Genomic DNA, 5,974 nt, shown 5'->3' on the forward strand with positions numbered 1-5,974 from the left:
GCCCAATTTTTCAGTTTTTGATTTGTTAAAAAAGTTTGAAATATCCAATAAATGTCGTTCCACTTCATGATTGTGTCCCACTTGTTGTTGATTCTTCACAAAAATAGTTTTATATCTTTATGTTTGAAGCCTGAAATGTGGCAAAAGGTCGCAAAGTTCAAGGGGGCCGAATACTTTCGCAAGGCACTGTACATGTAGGTAGAGTTATTAAAGTGACTATGCATAGATGACAACAGAGAGTAGCAGTGGTGTAAAGAGGGTGTGGGGGGGTGGCACAGCAAATAGTCTGGGTAGCCATTTGACTAGATGTTCAGGAGTCTTATGGCTTGACTAGGGAGGCTGGAGTCTGACCATTTTTAGGGCCTTCCTCTGACACTGCCTGCTATACAGGTCCTGGATGGCAGGAAGCCTGGCCCCAGTGATGTACTGGGCCTTTTGCACTACTCTCTGTAGTGCCTTGTGGTCGGAGGCAGAGCAGTTGCCATACCAGGCAGTGATGCAACCAGATGCTCTCGATGGTGCAGCTGTAGAACCTTTTGAGGATCTGAGGACCCATGCCAAATCTTATCAGTCTCCTGAGGGGGAATGCCCTCTTCACGACTGTCTTGGTGTGCTTGGACCATGTTAGTTTGTTGGTGATGTGGACACCAAGGAACTTGAAGCTCTCAACCTGCTCCACTGCAGCCCCGTCGATGAGAATAGGGGCGTGCTCACTCCTCTTTTTCCTGTAGTCCACAATCGTCTCTTTTGTTGTCATTCAAAGTTACAGTTCATACAAAGAAATCAGTTAATTGAAATAAATTAATTGGGCCCTAATTTTAAGCTATGGATTTCTCATGACTGGGCAGGGGCACAGCCATGGGTGGTCCTGGGAGGGCATAGGTCCACCAACTTGGGAGCCAGGTCCAACCACTGGGGAGCCAGGCCAGGCCAAGCCAATCAGAATTAGTTTTCCCCCACAAAAGGGCTTTATTACAGACAGAAATACTACTCAGTTTCATCAGCTGTCCGGGTGGCTGGTCTCAGAACATCCCGTAGGTGAAGAAGCCGGATGTGGAGGTCCTGGTTGGACCTACTGCCAAATGATCTAAAATGACATTGGAGCGGCTTATGGTAGAGAAATTAACATTACATTCTCTGGCAACAGCTCTGTTGGACATTTCTGCAGTCAGCATGCCAATTGCATTCTCCCTCAACTTGAGACATCTGTGGCATTGTGTTGTGCCAAATCTGCACATTTGTCTTTTTATTGTAGCTTCTTGATATGCCACACCTGTCAGGTGAATAGATTATCTTGGCAAAGGAGAAATGCTCACTAATGGGGATGTAAACAAATTTGTGCAAAACATTTGAGGGAAATAAGATTTTTAGCGTATGGAATATGTATTTTATCTTTTATTTCAGCTCATGAAACATGGGACCAACACTTTACATTTTGTGTTTATAGGGAGAGGACAAGACCTACCTGCTCTTCACCACCGGAGCCTTACCTACTCCCCCCACCAGATAGGTATCAAGTGGATCATGCCTGACCAGATGATCACGTCTGGGCCTGTCCTGGGGGAGTGCAGCACAGACAAGTTCTTTGACTCTGTAGACCATGTGATCGGCATGGGCCTGTCTCCAGACCACAGGTGAGGGAGTGAGTGTGCGTCATGGGCAGCAGTGTGAAGAGGCTGAATAACTTAGTTGCAAGGCTACAGGTGCAAAGATGTGACAGGAGTGCACCTGAAACCCATTTGAATGACTGTCATAAAAACCTCATAGTAACTAATCTCTCATGGACAGATTCTCGCGAACAGATTAAACGGCAAGAATCTGTCAAAGCTCAAGCATAATTGTGTGATTACGAGCAGCAATAGTTCCTGGTTTTGGGTTTTTATCATTGATTTTCTGGACGAATCAGCATTGGGCGAACATGGTGCTTAAATTGGTGCAGGGATTTTCAAGCCCATGTGCAGATGATTGACAATTTTTTGTGGAAACTGTTTATCGTAAAAATTCATGAAAACCAAAATTAGCTTTTGGCCATGATGAACACGGGTGAATTTAACAGAAGGGAGGGGTTTGGCAGAGTTTCCTTTTGCACAATGGTAATCACAATTGTTAACTGCATTTCCCCCAGAAGTAAATCAGGAAATGAGAATTTAGCTTCTAGGTAACCAAGATTACATAGTAAGTATTTGTCTTACAACATCACCTTGCTTTCCTCACTTTGTTTTTAATGCTGAACAAGTACACCTTTACCAAGACCGTCCATGCTGTTGTCTCTGTCCAGGTATCTGTATGTGAACAGTCGAGCGTGGCTGGCGGGCTGGGTGATCTCTGACCCCATGTCTCCGCACCCCATCGCTGAGGAGATTGACCTGCATGTCATTGACCTGAATAGCCTGCGGGAGGAGAGGCGGAGCCCTTAGGCCCACCGAGCATACGCCCCCGCCCATATTGAATCGATCCCTATCCCAGTCTGCTGTTCCCACATGTTTCAAAGGGGCCAAAATTGTTCCTGTTCCCAAGAAAGCTAAGGTAACTGAGCTAAATGACTACAACCCCGTAGCACTCACCTCCGTCATCATGAAGTGCTTTGAGAGACTAGTCAAGGACCATATCACCTCCACCCTACCTGACACCCTAGACCCACTCCAATTTGCTTACCGCCCAAATAGGTCCACAGACGATGCAATCTCAACCACACTGCCCTAACCCATCTGGACAAGAGGAATACCTATGTGAGAATGCTGTTCATCGACTACAGCTCAGCATTTAACACCATAGTACCCTCCAAACTCGTCATCAAGCTCGAGACCCTGGGTCTCGACCCCGCCCTGTGCAACTGGGTACTGGACTTCCTGACGGGCCGCCCCCAGGTGGTGAGGGTAGGTAACAACATCTCCACCCCGCTGATCCTCAACACTGGGGCCCCACAAGGGTGCGTTCTGAGCCCTCTCCTGTACTCCCGGTTCAACTAAACTAAGGAGATGATTGTGGACTTCAGGAAACAGCAGAGGGAACACCCCCCTATTCACATCGATGGAACAGTAGTGGACAGGGTAGTAAGTTTTAAGTTCCTCGGCGTACACATCACAGACAAACTGAATTGGTCCACCCACACAGACAGCATCGTGAAGAAGGCGCAGCAGCGCCTCTTCAACCTCAGGAGGCTGAAGAAATTTGGCTTGTCACCAAAAGCACTCACAAACTTCTACAGATGCACAATCGAGAGCATCCTGTCGGGCTGTATCACCGCCTGGTACGGCAACTGCTCCGCCCACAACCGTAAGGCTCTCCAGAGGGTAGTGAGGTCTGCACAACGCATTACCGGGGGCAACCTACCTGCCCTCCAGGACACCTACACCACCCGATGTCACAGGAAGGCCATAAAGATCATCAAGGACAACAACCACCCGAGCCACTGCCTGTTCACCCCGCTATCATCCAGAAGGCGAGGTCAGTACAGGTGCATCAAAGCTGGGACCGAGAGACTGAAAAACAGCTTCTATCTCAAGGCCATCAGACTGCTAAACAGCCACCACTAACATTGAGTGGCTGCTGCCAACACACTGACTCAACTCCAGCCACTTTAATAATGGGAATTTATGTCAAATATATCACTAGCCACTTTAAACAATGCTACTTAATATAATGTTTACATACCCTACATTATTTATCTCATATGTATATGTATATACTGTACTCTATATCATCTACTGCATCTTTATGTAATACATGTATCACTAGCCACTTTAAACTATGCCACTTTGTTTACATACTCATCTCATAAGAATATACTGTACTTAATACCATCTACTGCATCTTGCCTATGCCGCTCTGTACCATCACTCATTCATATATCTTTATGTACATATTCTTTATCCCTTTACACTTATGTGTGTATAAGGTAGTAGTTTTGGAATTGTTAGCTAGATTACTCGTTGGTTATTACTGCATTGTCGGAACTAGAAGCGCAAGCATTTCGCTACACTTGCATTAACATCTGCTAACCATGTGTATGTGACAAATAACATTTGATTTGATTTTCACACCCAACGAAGAGTGCTTCTTTATCTTCTTGGACGTCAGCAGAGATTTTGTGGCCAGGTATGTACTGTATGTCACGGCTGCTTTAACAGTTACAGGCAGTATGGGGTTACTATGGGTTTATAAATGACTTCTGATCCCTTTTTCAATGTTATTGGGCCTTTGTATCAGATACTAACAGAGAAATTGTGTGTATTATATGAAGGACATATTCTTCCATACACAGATTTGATCATCTTTAATCCTGTTCAGCATGTGTTTTATGAAGTTGAACTAAATGTAATGCAAACCCCAGCTGGGCACAGAAATCACCTACAGTACCTTCAGAAAGTATTCACACCCCTTGACTTTTTCCACATTTTGTTATGTTAGACTGAATTTGTGATTGTGTCACTGGCCTACACCCAATATCCCATCATGTCAAAGTGGAATTAGGTTTTTAGAGATGTTAACAAATTAATACAAAATTAAAATGTCTTGGGTCAGTAAGTATTCAACCCCTTTGTTATGGCAAGCCTAAATAAGTTCAGGAGTAAAAATGTGTTTAACAAGTCATTAAATAAGTTGCATTGACTTTCTGTGTGCAATAATAGTGTACAAGAATACAGGCATCCTTTCTAACTCAGTTGCCGGAGAGGAAGGAAATCACTCAGAGATTTTACCATGGGGCCAATGGTGACATTGAAACAGTTACTGAGTTTAATTGCAGTGATAGGAGAAAACTGATGGAACAACATTGTAGTTACTCCACAATACTAACCTAAATGAAAAGGAAGCCTGTACAGAATAAAACATTCCATAACATGCATCCTGTTTGCAATAAGGCACAAAAGTAGAACTACAAATAATTTAACCTTATGTCTGTTATGTTTGGGGAAAATTCAACAACACATCACTGAGTACCACTTCATATTTTCAAGCATAGTGGTGGCTGCATTATGTTATGGGTGTGTTTGTCATCGCCAAGGACTAGGGAGTTGTTTAGGATAAAAAGAAACGGAATAGAGTTAAACAGGCAAAATCCCAGAGGAAAACCTGGTTCGGTCAGCTTTGCAACAGACACTGGGTGACATTCATCTTTCAGCAGGACATTAACTTAAAACACAAGGACAAATATACGCTTGAGTTACTTACCAAGACAACATTGAATGTTCCAGAGTGGCCTAGTTACACTTTTGACATAAATCAGCTTTAAAATCTATGACAAGACTTGAAAATGGCAGTCTAGCAATGATCAACAACCAACTTGACAGAGCTTGAATAATTTTATAAAGAATGTGCAAATATTACACAATCCAGTTGTGCAAAGCTCTTAGATTTACCCTGAAAAACTCAGCTGTAATTGCTACAAAAGGTGATTCTTACATGTATTGATTGACTCAAGGGTATGAATAGATTTCTGTATTTCAATAAATTTGCTTAAATTTCTTAACATGTTTTCACTTTGTCATTATGGGGTAGTGTGTGTAGATGGGTGAGAATTAAAAAAACATTTTTGTATTCATTTTGAATTCAGGCTGTAACACAACAAAATGGGGAAAAAGTTAAGGGGTATGAATATTTCACTCGTCATTCACCAGTGATTATCACTCTCCCCATAGTGGTGCAGAGGACAAACATGGTTACATCTGGGACCACCACCACATCTGCCTGGCGCGGCTGCAGCATAACATAGTGGTCAACTCTGTGGCCTTCAGCCCGACCGACCTGGAGCACAACACCATGGTGTTGTGAACTTAAGAGTTCCAGTAGCCATGTGCGACATGCACTCGCCCGTTACAAGCCTGCTAGAGTTGTAGGGAGACGATCAATATCCATCGTCGTATGGATGAAGCCTGAGCAGTAATGTGAAGCTGGCCACCTTTAGAAAACCCTGAGTAGATCTAGCTTGTTTGGTAGTATCCCCCTCTGGAAGTAAAGTCACACGGACTCACAG

This window comes from Oncorhynchus mykiss, chromosome 5 (assembly GCF_057628025.1).
Source record: "Oncorhynchus mykiss isolate SJ-2025 chromosome 5, ASM5762802v1, whole genome shotgun sequence".
Lineage (NCBI taxonomy): Eukaryota > Metazoa > Chordata > Actinopteri > Salmoniformes > Salmonidae > Oncorhynchus > Oncorhynchus mykiss.